Source organism: Oncorhynchus clarkii, chromosome 16 (assembly GCF_045791955.1).
Source record: "Oncorhynchus clarkii lewisi isolate Uvic-CL-2024 chromosome 16, UVic_Ocla_1.0, whole genome shotgun sequence".
NCBI classification, from domain to species: Eukaryota; Metazoa; Chordata; class Actinopteri; order Salmoniformes; family Salmonidae; genus Oncorhynchus; species Oncorhynchus clarkii.
The window spans coordinates 23,629,938-23,646,644 of NC_092162.1; the positions used below are offsets into that span (position 1 = coordinate 23,629,938).

At 40.9% G+C, this 16,707-nt stretch overlaps 1 long non-coding RNA gene across 1 annotated transcript; it reads left to right on the plus strand.

Moving 5' to 3' along the window:
* Positions 1-5,724: 5,724 nt before the first annotated feature.
* LOC139367529 (uncharacterized) lies at positions 5,725-13,108 on the plus strand. Its single transcript, XR_011626870.1, has 3 exons — positions 5,725-5,927; positions 6,106-6,193; positions 11,644-13,108. It is a non-coding gene; the product is annotated as an uncharacterized lncRNA (long non-coding RNA).
* Positions 13,109-16,707: the final 3,599 nt, after the last annotated feature.

The following is a 16,707-nucleotide window of genomic DNA, read 5'->3' on the forward strand; positions in this document are numbered from 1 at the left end:
TATGGTTTCGCTTTGTCATTATGGGGTATTGTATGTAGATTGCTGAGGATTTAACAAAATAATATATTTTAGAATATGGCTGTAACGTAACAAAGTGGGAAAAGTCAAGGGGTCTGAATACTTTCCGAAGGCACTAGGTAGGTAGGTAGGTAGGTAGGTAGGTAGGTATTTATTATTAATAATAATAATAATTATTATTATTATTATTATTATTATTATTATTATTATTATTTTAACTTCAAAGTTATTGAATTTAGAATTGAATTGGAATGAAACTGTTTGGACTCTTTAAAATTGTGTTTGAATTGGAAAAACATTGAATCTTTTGAAATTAAATATTTTTACATTTCCAATGTTAATGGAACACAATTTACTATAGGATTTGTTTTTAATCATTTCAACCTGCATTCCTATTTCCAGTATCGCTTGGCTATCTGAATAGTGCATTGATCAGCCTGAAAGCCTGAGGGAATTGAATATGTGGAATTGTTGGTGATAATATTGAATTGGGAACTGAAATCTTGGAATTCAATTTCAGAGGAATTTAATTATCTAATACAAAAGACTGACCTGGAATTTAAATGGTATTTACAGGGAGAGAGAATTGAATTTGTGGAATTGACCCCAACCCAGGAAACTACAATGCTGTTGATCCACCCTCAGTTCTCCTATCACAGCAATTAAACCCTAACTGTTTTAACGTCGCCATTGGCCTCATAGTGAAATCCCTGAGCAGTTTGCTTCCTCTCCGGCAACTCCGTTAGACAGGATGCCTGTATCGTTGTAGTGACTGGGTGTATTGATACACTATCCAAAGTGTAATTAATAACTTCACCATGCTCAAAGAGATATTCAATGTCTGTTTTATTTTTTACCCATCTACCAATGGGTGCCCTTCTTTAAGAGGCATTTGAAAACCTCCCTGGTCTTTGTGGTTGAATCTTTGGTTGAATCTGTGGCTGAAATTCACTGCTCAACTTAGGGACCTTACAATTATCTGTATGTGTGGGGTATAGAGATGATCACGTTAAACACATTGCACAGTCAGTCCATACAATTTATGTGACTTGTTCAGTGCATTTTTACTCCTGAACTTATTTAGGCTTACCAAAAATGGGTGAATACTTGACTCAAGACATTCCAGCTTTTCATTTTTAATTAATTAGTACATTTATGTGTAGGCCAGTGACACAATCTCGAATTGATGAATTACAATTTAGGCTGTAACAAAACAAAATGTGGAAAAAGTCTTGGTGTGAATACTTTCTGAAGGCACTGTGCTTTAACAGCTTGGATTTAAAGGTACAATGCAGCCCTTTTTGGGCTCAAATTCAATTAAGTACCTTTTATTGTAATTTTTATTTTATTAATGGTCAAAAATAGCTTCTTATCAAAGGGCAATATCTTAAGCGAGAATTGTGCTAGGACTGTCTTGGAGTGGTCTAAGTGGGGAGGGAAAAAATGTAATTGGCTGTTATTGGCAGAGGTTTGGAACTCTCTTATTGGTCTATTAACTAAATTACTGCATGGTGATATCACTGTGGAAGGCGAAAACTCCATGCCACAGACGGGCTGAAATTTCAAGTCATCTTTTCAGACAGCTCTTGCAATAAAGAGCATTATCAACATTTGAGTGCACTCTTTCTTTTAATCGTGAAAGCACCACCTTTGGCAGCTAATACAGCTGTGAATAAACTCTACCAACTTTGCATAACTCGGAGTAACATATACCCATTGTTTTTTTTTCTCCAAAATTGATCAAGCTCAGCACATTTGGTTGGGAATCATTCATAGACAGCAATATACAAACCTTACAACTGATTTTCAAGCAGATCTAAAGGCCCAGGTTGGTAAAATTTTTGCTTTGCTTGTGTTTTATATCATTTTGTACAACAGCTGATAAAACTAACACTGCAAAAGTGTGACGTCAGTGTTATTTCCTGATGATTGTATCTTCAACGAGCAACTTACACAGAACCTTGTAAATCAGCAGGTTTACATGGGAGGGAATTTCAGCTTTCCGTGGTGACATCACCATGCAGTAAATTGTTTAATAGACCTATATCAAAGAGTTCCAAACCTCTGTCAATAAAAGCTAGTTTTCAGTTTTCCCTTCCCCACTCAGACCACTCGTAGAAAGCCCTAGCAAAATCTTGCTTGAGAAAGTTTTCATTTTTTTATGGAAATCTATTGCAGTAAGGTATACTAATTGTTAACCAGAAATGATTTGCTGTTGATATAAAAAACTGCTGCATTTGGGCCTTTAAGTCAACTTGGAAAGCCATTCTGGTGTGTCTTTGGCATGAACATTTGGTCTTCCGAGTGGCGCAGTGGTCTAAGGCGCACTGCATCTCAGTGCTAGAGGCATCACTACAGACCCTGGTTCTATTCCAGGCTGTATCACATCTGGCCCTGATTGGGAGTCCCATAGGGCAGTGCAGAATTGTCCCAGCGTCGTCCGGGTGTCATTGTAAATAAGAATTTGTTCTTAACTGACTTGCCTAGTTAAATAAAAAAACATTTGTGTAATTGCCCCGCTGAAAATGTTTACTTTATCCCAGGGTTAGGTTTTCAGAAGACCTAATGTTTTACCTGGGCTTTGCTCCTTTTGATATTTATTTTGATCCTGACAAACTCCACAATGCTGTGACAAGCATACCAATAACAGGTACCACAATACTTGAAAATACAGGATCAACAACATTCCACATTTACTGGCCTGTATGAAAAGGTGAAAAGAAAGAAGCCTGCGTTAAATAATCCACTCCAAAGCATCCATTATGTTAGCAATATAGCCCCACAGTGGAGGTGTCATAATACCCATAAAACCTAGCGGTCAAACAGGGAAATGGTTCCAAATGTTTTTCCACCATTCATTTTTCCCAAGGGGATTTTAGAAACACTAAGGCTTTTAGAAAGACATAAGGGCTATGTTTTGTGTAGGCTTACTCTTGTTTTAATAACCATGTAAATCTCTCTCGGACAAGGTGACTTATCAATATATTTGGCTCTATTTCCTCTGATTCAAAAATCCTAATTCGCATCAAAGTAGACGTCAAATCCCTGCAAGCTCCTGCACGTTATCTCTAGCCGACACCTTTGCTACCAGGTACCGTTAATTTAAAATGTGCACGAGACAGTTCACAGAATTGTCCTTTACAGTTTTTTTTGCCAGTTTATTCATAGTTAATCCAGTTTCTTACCTTTGCCTTGATTCGGCAGTCTCGTCCAGATCATCATGGCATTTGTAGTTCTTTATGGTAGCCATATTTGCAGCTAATTAGCATTTCATTTTGGGGGGAGTAAATACAGACTAATATATTAATAAAAGTCACCTTGTCCTAGAGAGATTTACCCAGTTATCAAAACGTCACGCCAGTGCAAGCCTAAACAAAACAGAGACCTTACTTTAAGTGTTTCTAAAATCCTCAAATGGGAAAAATGAATGGTGGAAAAACGATTGGAACCATTTCCCTGTTTGACCAATGGGTTTTATGGGTATTATGACTCATGTTGTGGTACTCTAAGGCGTTAAGAAGGCTACTTCAAGACAACATGGTACAGAAATGAACTTTCTGGCTTAAATTAGAAACTACAGGTTTGATTCACATCGAATAGGCATACAACACAAAAACAGAGTGAAACCCTCTATTTTAAAGTATCAACAAGGTTCTAGATCTTTGGTCAACGCTTTGTTAATTCACCAATTCACAAAGACAGGAACCGTATTCAGGTGGTCTGTCTGGCATTTCATGGCCATGCTCCATCTGCCCAATAGCAATTTACACCTCTGTGCCCATTGTGTTAAAATGCCAAGGTTAGAAACCAAAATGTTCTAGCTAGGTGAACAGAGGGGTTGGTTAAGCAACAAAACCTACTGGTGCACAACTATGGGGCAAAACAGACAGGGTTGGCTTAGATTGTTGACAACATGTAAAGTATATTTAATCTCCAATGTTTATTGAAAATACAAGTACATTTGCACAATGACCACTTGTCTCAAATACATCATTACAGTTATTGGTTAGCTAGCTAGCCATTTTAAACCATAGAGCATTGACATGAAATCAGTCAAAACACCTCAAGACATGGTATCAAGAACCAGATTTAATGAGCCACTAACATTCCCCACATGGCAGTTTCTTGTAAATCTTGCTAGCAATCTGGCCATCTAGAATTCTTCGATTAGGTTTAACTGCGGTTGGCATCCAATACACGTTGCATTACCGCCACCTACTAGACTGAAGTATAACTCCCTTATACTTTGCTTAATTAAAAAAATGTAAAATTAAAAAACACTACCCACTAAAAATAATAAATACCCTACTCCACTATTTAAATCTATTTAGTCCTACTTCAGGCCGACAGCCTTGAAGGATGGGACACCACCACTTAAAACACCCTGTAACTCTTCTGATGTCAAGTCTCACACACTCATACCTTTCTGCAACCTTTATTTTCTGCAACTCACAATCCATCCCTGCAGCACAGTTAACAGATAACCAGTACAGATAACCATTGCCACAAATGCCAAAAATCCAATCTTACTGAAACATATCAATTGTTGGTTTATCCCTCTGGTACTGGTACAAATCTACTACTCACACCACTCCTCTCAGAATCCCTCCCATTTGATCCATCTTCCTCTACTTTCTTCACTGCCACTGTATGACAACTTCTTCACTACTCTAACCCTGGAAACCTCAACCTGCCTCTCTCACACAGGACATTTCTGATCCCCAGCCCCATGGGCACCCCCACAATTAAACACATACCACTACTTTCCCCAATGCTACACATTCCTTTGTCTCCTGCCCTTCTGCATACTCCTCACACCTAGGAACCTCCCTCCTACACACTGCTGCAACATGCCCATAAGCTTGACACCTGTAACAACGTAATGTAGTCAGCACAAATGCACTTCTTTATCCTAACATCACTTTGTCGGGCAAAAACTCAACATCAAAACTCAACAGGAAAGACAATGACTTCTGTTTCTCCACTCATGTCTGTGTCGCCTCAAACGATGAGCATCACAAATACTGTGAATTTCCCCCTTCAGTTGGTCAGCTTTCACATTTACCGCTACCCCAGTAATCACTACTTTCAATGGTGCCCTTTTCTTGAGAGAGCAAAACAACAATTCACATCTCTTGCCCCCACTCGTTTAACATGGAGCACCTGCTCCCTCTGACCAGCAGAAACACATACAGTTATCACAAGACCACTTATGGTTACCCTCATCTATTCCACAGCACCCAACTTTTTACATGTTTATTTATTTAACTTGGTAAGTCAGTTAAGAACAAATTATTATTTACAATGACAGCCTACTCCGGCCAAACCCGGATGATACTGGGCCAATTGTGTGCTGCCCTATGGGACTCCTAATCACAACTGTGTGATGTGATACAGCCTGGATTCTAACCAGGTACTATAGTGGCGCCTCTTGCACTGAGATGCAGTGCCTTAGACCGCTGCTCCACTCGGGAGCCCAAACTTCAAATGGATCAGCCAAAGGGCAAGGGTCCCCTTTTTCCAAAAACTACCACCTCACAATCTCCCTAAAATCAGCACGAACCCCTCCGGATGTAGCGCTCAAAAGTGCGTCCCACTTGTAAAGCAGCTGCTTCATCTTGATGTTCTTCTTTATCAATAGCTACCACGACGATTTCCCTTTTTCAAACACGCGCGCTCTCTTTCTCCCGGATTCATCGATTTCCTGGAGCGTGACGTCCCGGCCATCTAGAATCACAACAACAAGCTGACTTCTGCCCCATGGGAGCGTTTACATCGTTAGTCGTCGCTTTACCGGACACAGACTAGCCTACAGACTATACTTTAACGCAAAGTTTGCTCAAAATAATAGCCTCTTACATAGGCTTCATTTTCTTTACTAGATTTTGCGGGACGCGATGGAAGAAGAGGTACATTTGGCATGCCTGTTTCACCATTGCCCCTTTGCTTTGGTTAATGTCTGCTACAACTTTGAGGCAGGAGACACACTTCACGTGGAGCTCTTGTAGGATTTGAGCGCGATATAGGCTACTCGTGCTTTTTATAGAATGCGTTCATGCTCATTAATCTATACATTTATCTACGCAGCCTCATGGCAGGATATCGGTGAATAAATACCAACCGACGGAGTTGAAAGTCAAAGAAGAAGAGGACCATGGCGATTTCAGTTATCAAAGTAAGAGTGGTGGCTGATGATTATTACTGGATAAGTGTTGTGGTTAAAAAAAAATCCTCAATTACCTTTTTTCTTAATTTGATATTTACTTTAGTTTATTCTTATATGGAAGATGAATTATGGGACTGGTTAATTGCATTTTGATTACATTGAGAAAATAAATCAATGAATATTGGCAGAATAAGTGGCCCACGCGCTGAAAATGACATACACACTATTGCAGGGGTAGGCAATCCTGTTCCTGGAATGCCACAGGTACTGCTGGATTTTGTTCCATCTAGGCCCTGATCAGGGGTGCGTTCAGTTCGTTTGGACGTTTGCTACGTTGCGGAACGTTTTCTACTGAACTACACGTTTTCACAAAACGTTCTTTAACAGACTTGAAGCAACGAGTGACGTATTTAAAGGGCAGGGGTGCATTTTGAACTCGCAACCCAGCCCTTCCCGGTTTTTCAACTGGTCGATCAGTGCCTCATGGCTTCTGTTCAGTTGAACACTCTATTACGTTTTTATGTGCTGAACGCAGCCCTGACCAACTGAGCTAAAAATGAACACACCTGGTCTTCCAGGTCAGTTAAATCAAAAACATGAAGTGCCTGCAGCACTCCAGGACCAGAGTGCAGGCGTAGGCAACCATATTCTTTCCCTCCCTGTGAAGTGTACATGTCCTTCTCTGAGAAGGGAATTCGAGAGCTACAGTATAAGGTTCTATCTGCAAAAAGATGATTCTGAGATAATTGGCTATAAAGTTCCGAACCTTCATTGGTTTGAATGGTGTCAGCAATTTATATATTGTATTCTTTTGAATATAACATGAATTTGGGGGTATTAAGAGTACTATATAGGTAGAGAACATTGAACAGAACAAGGCTATATTATTAACAAAATACTTAATTGATTAATTAATGCCACTAATTAGTAAGGAGCTCCCCACACCTGGTTGTCTAGGGCTTAATTAAAAGGAAAAATCTAAGAACCTGCAGACTCCAGGCCCTCCATGGAATGAGTTTGAGACCCCTGCCTTAGTCTCTCCCATTCAAGCATAACTTGCCTTGAAGATTTGTGACCCGATTCAGGAAACTAGGCGTATTTCGCAAGTCACGACTTCACAGGAGAGCCGTTTGGACTTAAAATGTTTTACGAAATGCCTTCTCGAACATGTGAACTTTCATGTGCCTTATTATCAAACGTGTATGCCATCTGTAAATACAAATAAAATTGTTAAATTACAAGCTTAGTTGGTTTAGCCACAGAAGAAGTGAGCAACCTTCCCGCTAGCCATGATTGGCTGAGATAATGAGTGGGCTGGACACGCCGAGAGAGGAGTTTGGATTGGTCTGCCATATAGCACATATCTGTCTATTGGAGCTGGTCAGTATTTCTAGGTAATCGTGTCGAACGCGGCTTTTTGAAAACGTATCGCGTAGTAAAACTGCATAAATCTAATGTCAAGTTAAAGTTTGCTGTTAGCCAGCTAACTTTAGCTGGAGAATGATAGCTAAGGAGATGGAGAAAATACCAGTCTGGATACATTGTCAAACTAAGAGCAACCATGTATGGCATCAGACAGGAGATGCGTCCAACCATGTATACTGATAAGATAGTCTAGCTAGCTATATTTTCAGATATTACACGTTTCTAAATTTGACAAAGTGTTTTCATTTCAAGTGTACTGGCTGGGTCGCTAACTAACGTTATGTGTATGATCTTATTCTTCGTATCTCAGACACATTTGCTTGACTAGTTATAGCAATATAACCTGGTTGGTTAGCTAGCTGCAGATTCATGCAGGGTAGTAACGTCATGAGTTGTGATTATGGTCCATTGTTTAGCTATCTACGTGTCTTAACAAAAGACTCCACTCTAATTTTGACAAAGTATTTTCATTTCAAGTTAGTGTACTGTTAGCTACCTAGCTAATGAAGCTGGCTGGCTTGCTAACTAACATTACGTCATGCATTGGATTCATTCTTTACCTAGCTAGCTATCTAGCTATATTTCTTAACAAAAGAAGCTTGTCTTAGTGTGCCAGAGCGCAGAATAATATTTTAACGTTCAACACCCGTTGAATATGTCCGGTGTCAGTAAACGTCATCAACAAAGTGTAATTCAATTGTTGCCAGCAGCACAGTTAGACACCAATGCTCTGGATAACATGAAACAAGCCTAACCAGCTCTACTAGGGTGAGTAAAATGGTCAGAGTGGGGTGTTTTCTCATTGTGTCTGGAAGTAGTTAGCCAGTTAGCTTGGGTGCTTGACTGTAGTTGTGAGGTCTGAGCTTTCAGAACAAGCCTACTTATTGAGGATCCAGTGTGCGCTCTGAACGTGAAACACTCTGAATTTACAAACGGACAATCTGACAGCAGAGTTGCAGTCACTAACACTCTGGATAACTTCTTATGGCAGATGACACTCATAGGACTTCATGTTACACAATACATGTATGTTTTGTTCGATAAAGTTCATATTTATATCAAAAAATCTGAGTTTACATTGGCTCGTTATGTTCAGTAGTTCCAAAACATCCAGTGATTTTGCAGAGAGCCACATCAATTTACAGAAATACTCATAATAAACTTTGATAAAAGATCCAACTATTATGCATGGACTTATATACACACTTCTCCTTAATTAATGCAATCGCTGTGTCAGATTTTTAAAAAAACTTTACGGAAAAAGCACACCATGCAATAATCTGAGTACAGCGCTCAGACAACAAAACAAGCCAAACAGATACGAGCCATGTTGTGGAGTAATCAGAAGTCAGAAATAGCATTATAAATATTCACTTACCTTTGATGATCTTCATCAGAATGCACTCCCAGGAATCCCAGTTCCACAATATATATGTGTTCGATAAAGTCCATAATTTATGTCCAAATAACTCCTTTTGTTAGCGCGTTTGGTAAACAAATCCAAACTCGCGAGGCGCGGGCAAGTCCAGGCGAAAGTTCAGACAAAGTTCAAAAAGTTTTATATTACAGTTCGTATAAACATGTCAAACGATGTACAAAATCAATCTTTAGGATGTTTTTTATACAAATCTTCAATAATGTTCTAACCAGAGAATTATTTTGTCTTTAGAATCGCAATGGAACGCAGGTCGTTCTCACATGAGCGCACGCGATCAGCTCATGCCATTCTGGTAGACCCCTGACTCAATCCGCTCTCATTCCCCCCTCCTTCACAGTAGAATCCTCAAACAAGGTTCTAAAGACTGTTGACATCTAGTGGAAGCCTTATGAAGTGCAATATGAACCCATAGACACTGTATATTCGATAGGCAAAGAGTTGAAAAACTACAAACCTCAGATTTCCCACTTCCTGGTTAGATTTCTTCTCAGGTTTTGCCTGCCATATGAGTTCTGTTATACTCACAGACATCATTCAAACAGTTTTAGAAACTTCAGAGTGTTTTCTATCCAAGTCTACTAATTATATGCATATATTATCAACTGGGCCTGAGTAGCAGGCAGCTTACTCTGGGCACCTTATTCATCCAAGCTACTCAATACTGCCCCCAGCCATAAGAAGATAACATAACAGCCTAACCAGCTCTGCTAGGGCGAGTAATGTTCAGTGAGCGGTTCTCTCTCACTTAGATGTCTGGAAGTAGCTGGCAAGTTAGTACAGAATGATCAGATCAACCCTTAAAGAGATGGGTGGGGCTAAGGCTTAAGAGGGTGTGAATGGGTGTAGACAAAGAAGGGCTCTCTAATAGTAGTACCAAAACATTGAAATATGGTTTTCTCAAAAGTGAGTTTACAAGTTGATCAACTTTCAAATCCAAATTACTTATCCATTGTTTCCTCAAATGCAGTGTATGATATATCAGAGGTGTGGACTCGTCACTTGACTTGGACTTGAGTCAGACTCGAGTCACATGATGATTTTAGACTCAACTTGACAAAATCAAAAAAAGACTTGCAACTCGACTTTGACTTTAACACCAATGACTTGTGACTTAACTTGGACTTGAGCCTTTTGACTCGAACTGACTTGATACCCTCCCCAAGCCCAAATATATAAATATTATGCTATTAAAAAAGTGTTCAGCGCATCAATTCTTCATTTAACGGATTACAGCAGCCAATCAAATTGTGCCAGCGGAGAAAAAGTTGCGCGTGGCAGTGCAGAGGAACGTCGGCAGGTGAATTCAGACGGAGCCCTTGGAAAGATGATACGTGTGAAAGGAAATGTAGGAGAATATAACACAATAGATCTGGTAAATGGTAATACAAAGAATAAACCAACAGTTATTTTGTATTTAATTGTACCTTTTGAAATGCAAGAGACAGGCCATAATGTATTATTCTAGCCCAGGTGCAATTTGCAGTGTATGTGCAAAATTTTCGACTGATCCAAAGAACCATTGTATTTCTGTTCAAAATGTTGTATCAAGACTGCTCAAATGTGCCTAATTTGTTTATTAATAACTTTTCATGTTCAAAATTGTGCATTCCTCAAACAATAGCATGCAATTATTTCACTGTAATATCTACTCTAAATTGGACAGTGCAGTTAGATTAACAAGAATTTAAGCTTTCTGACAGATCAGATATGTCTATGTCCTGGGAAATTTTCTTGTTACTTAAACCTCATGCTAATTAAATTAGCCTACATTAGCTCATGGAAGGGACACCGATCCCGAAGAAGATTTTATTAAATTATTGTAACTTTATGACAGGATTGTTTTTAGGTGTCTAGAGTATATCTGGAGAGAGAGAGCACTATATTATTAGTTTTGTTTCATTGATGTTTATCTCATGGCTACCCATATATTTCCATGAAAATATCAAGTTTATTTGGAAAGTAATAAATATATATATTTTTAAAAGCATTCATGATTTGTGTAAATATAATATACTAACTATTACTCTTGTTAAAAATATGAATTAAGGACTTGGGACTTGCCGGTCTTGACTTGGGACTTGAGTTCTAAGACTTGAGACTTAGAACTCAAAGGGTGCGACGCAATGGCGGAGGCATGCAGAGGCCAAATTGAGTTCCAAACCGCATCGCCATGCGCATCCCAAATTTTGTAACAATGCGGAGGTTCTGTATAGCTCTGCATTGACATGTTTGGTTGATGGTAGGTGGGGGCGGGAGTTCCTGTATAAACACAAACTCACTTCATTGACAACAGCTCTGCGCTGCTCTGCGAAGCACAAGAAGTATGAGCGTAAATACTGCACGGCCAATGCAGACGTTGTATTGACCATGCAGCGCTTTTACCCTGCAAGGTCCAGAGTAATGCTGGTTTTCTGTTCTACCAGATAATTGATTGTTCCCACCTGTTGTCCCAGGTCTAAATCGGTCCCCTACACTAACGTAAACCTAGGAATAGGGAGTCTAGACCCCTGATTTGAATTGGTCACATGACAATTTATCATGTGGAGATTTACTAAGCTCTATCTGTCTAACTCAAGATCTTGTTTGTTTTTGCCAGGGCCAGGAGGGAGCCCAAACTCACACTCCGACAGTGGGAAGACTTCCTCGGAGTCAGGGGAATCAGACAGAGAGCTGCCCAAATCAGACAGACCGCACAACTGCTCTCTGTGCGGAAAGGGATTTTCCCAATTGGGACATCTGAAATTACACAATAAAACGCATACAGGAGAGAAACGCTATGGCTGTATTCAATGCGGGAAGAGTTTTGCAAGGTCAGACTATTTAAAAAAACATGCGAAAATTCACAGTGTAGAGAAACCATACAAATGCTCTGTGTGCGGCAAGGTTTTTGCTAGGTCAGACATCTTAACCATACACACGAGAGTTCACACTTCAGAGAGGGTGCAGCGTCCCACCAAAGAGAAACTCTATCCCTGCTCTCAGTGCGGAAAGCGGTTCTCTCAATTGGGAAACCTCAAATCGCATGAGAGCGCTGTGCATGCAGGAAAGAAGCCTTTCAACTGTCCTGAATGCGGAAAGGGGTTCTCACATTTTGGTAACATGCAAAAACACCAGCGTGTGCACACTGGAGAGAAACCATACATGTGCCCTGATTGTGGGACAGGTTTTTCCAGATCACATCACCTCAAAACACATCAGCAAATTCATAAAGGGGAGAAGCCTCACTTATGCACTGAATGTGGGAAGGGTTTTGCTAGGGCAGACTCTTTAACGGCACATCAGCGAGTGCACAGGCTAGACAACAAGCCGTACGGATGTTCTGACTGTGGCAAAGCCTTCTCTTCATTTGGAAACTTAACACAGCATCAGAGAATTCACACCGGAGAGAAACCATATCAGTGCTCTCAGTGTGAGAGAAGCTTTGCTTTTTCAACAGATTTGAAAAATCATCAGAGGAGACACACTGGAATGAAACCATACTATTGCTCGGACTGTGGGAGAAGTTTCACAACGGCATCTTCCCTAAAATCACACCAGAAAATTCACAAATTATAAAAGTCATGGTCTCCGTGTGGTAGTAATGTCTCTCTACATTGTCAAACACTAGCGAAAACTCAGCTGTCTAAATTCTGCCGATGGGGAAACCTTGAGGAGGCTCACATTTTTCTTAGGAATACTAGAGGCACAATATTCTCATGGTTTAATCCTTGGTTTAAAAACAGCATAGGAATTCAATGTTTTGTTTTTAATACAGTGATTTTGGTTAATTGGATGGTTATTTTTACACTGAAACTACCTGAATTGTTTTTACCCAGAAATCTCTTTAATGTTTGAATGTGTTTACTAGATAGCTCCAGTTGTGTGAATTTTATTCTATATATGTTGATAATGACAAGCAAAAAAACATGACTATAGGGAACAAGAATCTCCTGCAAATTATGTTAACTTTTTGTTGTATAACCTGCATTTGTCATAAGAGGGTCAGGACACATTACATCGCAATCACAAAACATATGACATTGCATAAGTTATATTGACAATAAACTTTAGTTGCAAACTCATTTGAAGCGTTTATGCTTTAATTTAGTCCTCTGACACTAGTTCAGTTGGTAGAGATAAGAGTGTCTGTTAAATGGCATACTGACTGGCTGCATCACTGCTTGGTATGGCAATAGCACCCCCCTCGATCGCCTGGCGCTACAAAGGGTTGTGCGGACAGCTAAGTACATCACTGGGGCTGAGCTCCCTGCCATCTAGGACCTCTATCAGGTGGTTGACTTGACAGCTCATGCAGTTTTAGTGTTCTGATTACAGAGTTCTGATCATGGAACACCATGTGTCTACACCTACACAGTTGCCACATTAAAAAAAACTGTGATACTCTGAAAAATACGAGGTCAAATCATGACATCCGTGATCTTCAGGTCGGAAAGTTGGAACTCTAGAAAGAGGTCCGAGTTCCCGAGTTGGAATTCCAAGTTTGATTTATGTTCAAAATGATTTTTCCCAGTCGGAGCTCGGGTGGCTGGTCTCAGATGATCCCGCAGGCGAAGAAGCCGGATGTGGAGGGCCTGGGCTGGTGTGGTTTCACGTGGTCTGCAGTTGTGAGGCCGGTTGTACAGTGCTGTGAAAAAGTATTTGCCCCCTTCATGATTTATTATTAAGTAAGACGAGGGTGGGCAGTCTGTGCATATTTGTAAACAGCTTGTGCACAAAATGTAAGGAAGTCTCAAGATTTTAGAGTATAGAAAGTAGAGAGTATCATATGATAAACTGCAGACCACACTATTTGCCAAGAGAGTTTATCTATACTTTTCGTGGCTGTTTTTTTACCACCACAGATGGACGCTGGTGCTAAGACCACACTCAGTCAGCTGTAATAAGCAAACAGGAAACAGCTCACCCAAAGGCGGTGCTCCTAGTGGCCGGAGACTTCAATGCAGGGAATCTTAAAACAGTTTTACCTAATTTCTATCAACATGTGAAATGCGCAACCAGAGGTGAAAAAAATCTAGATCACCTGTACTCCACACACAGAAATGCGTACAAAGCTCTCCCTCACCCTCCATTTGGTAAATCTGACCACAATTCTATCCTTCTAATTCCTGCTTACAAGCAAAAATTAAAGCAGGAAACACCAGTGACTCAATCTATAAAAAAGTGGTCAGATGAAGCAGATGCTAAGCTATAGGACTGTTTTGCTAGCACAGACTGGAATATGTTCCGGGATTCTTCCGATTGCATTGAGGAGTACACCACAAGTCACTGGCTTTATCAAAAATTGCATCGAGGACGTCGTCCCCACAGTGACTGTACGTACATACCCCAACCGGAAGCCATGGCAACAGGCAACATTCGCACTGAGCTAAAGGATAGAGCTAGCACATTCAAGGTGCGAGACTCTAACCCAGAAGTTAATAAGAAATCCTGCTATGCCCTCCAACAAACCACCAAACGGGCAAAGTACCAATATAGGGCTAAGATTGAATCGTACTACACCGGCTCTGACGCTCGTCTTATGTGGCAGGGCTTGCACACTACTACAAAGGGAAGCACAGCCACGAGCTGCCCAGTGACACAAGCCTACCAGACGAGCTAAATCACTTTTATGCTCGCTTCAAGGCAAGCAACACTGAGGCATGCATGAGAGCATCAGCTGTTCCGGACAACGCTCTCCGTAGCCGATGTTAGTAAGACCTTTTAAACAGGTCAACATTCACAAGTCCGCGGGGTCAGACGGATTACCAGGACGTGTGCTCCGGGCATGTGTTGACCAACTGGCAGGTGTATTCACTGACATTTTCAGCATGTCTCTGTCTGAGTCTGTAATACCAACATATTTCAAGCAGACCACCATAGTCCCTTGTGCCCAAGAACACTAAGGCTACCTGCCTAAATGACTACAAACCCGTAGCACTCACGTCCGTAGCCATGAAGTGCTTTGAAAGGCTGGTAATGGCTCACATCAACACCATTATCCCAGAAACCCTAGACCCACTCCAATTTGCATACTGCCCAAACAGATCCACAGATGATGCAATCTCTATTGCACTCCACTCTCACTTTCCCACCTGGACAAAAGGAACACCTACGTGAGAATGCTATTCATTGACTACAGCTCAGCGTTCAACACCATAGTACCCTTAAAGCTCATCACTAAGCTAAGGATCCTGGGACTAAACACCTCCCTCTGCAACTGGATCCTGGACTTCCTGATGGGCCGTCCGCAACAGTGGTAGGCCTGATCACCGACAATGACAAGATAGCCTATAGGGAGGAGGTCGGAGACCTGGCCGGGTGGTGCCAGAATAACAACCTATCCCTCAACGTAACCAAGACTAAGAAGATGATTGTGGACTACAGGAAAAGGAGGACCGAGCACGCCCCCCATTCTCATTGATGGGGCTGTAGTGGAGCAGGTTGAGAACTTCAAGTTCCTTGGTGTCCACATCACCAACAAACTAACATGGTCCAAACACACCAACACAGTTGTGAAGACGGGACGACAAAGCCTATTCCCCCCTCAGGAAACTAAAAAGATTTGGCATGGGTCCTGAGATACTCAAAAGTTTCTACAGCTGCAACATCGAGAGCACTGTTTGCATCACTGCCTGGTACGGCAACTGCTCGCCCTCTGACCGCAAGGCACTACAGAGGGTAGTGTGTATGGTGTCAGAGGAACGCCCTAAAAATTGTCAAAGACCCCACCCACCCCAGTCATAGTGTTCTCTCTACTACCGCATGGCAAGTGGTACCGGTGCGTCAAGTCTAGGACTAAAAGGCTTCTCAACAGCTTTTACCCCCAAGCCATAAGAGTCCTGAACATGCAATCAAATGGCTACCCGGACTATTTGCATTGTGCCCCCCACCCTCTTTTACGCTGCTGCTACCCTCTGTTTATCATATATGCATAGCCACTAACTTATACATTCATGTATATACTACCTCAATTAGCCCGACTAACTGGTGCCCCCGCACATTGGCTACCCGGACTATCTGCATTGTGTCCTGCCACCCACTCTTTTATGCAACTGCTTTATAATATAAATTCCGTTTATCATGTATGCATAGTCACTTTAACCATACCTACATGTAGATACTACCTCAATTAGCCTGACTAACCAGTGCCTGTATATAGCCCCGCTATTGTTATAACCTCGCTACTGTTATTATTCACTGTCTTTTTACTGTTTTTTTTTTATTTCCTTATCTATTGTTCACCTAATACCTCTTTTTTTTTTTTTTACTTAAAAATTGCACTGATGGTTAGTAAGCATTTCACTGTAAGGTTGTACTGTACCTGTTGTATTCGGCGCACGTAACAAATAAACTGATTTGATCTGTTATCTTTTGACAATGGATAAAGGCCATGATTTCTCATCTGCAGCAGAAATAAGGGCTGAGACCGGTGAGACGGGTGCGTATAAAGCTTCTCAGAGCGGTAGTGCTGATCTAGGCTCAGGTTCTACCTTTTTTCAATATGACTTAAAAGGTCAAACTGATCCTAGATCTGCACTCCGACTCTTAGATGCTTTGTGGTGCAACTTATAAATGTTGAACTGAAGTTTGGACACTGATCTGTTTTAAAAGAAACATTATAGTCTATGATGGTGGGAATTGCAACATGACTGGGTTTGAGGTTCATTACAAAGTTCATTGC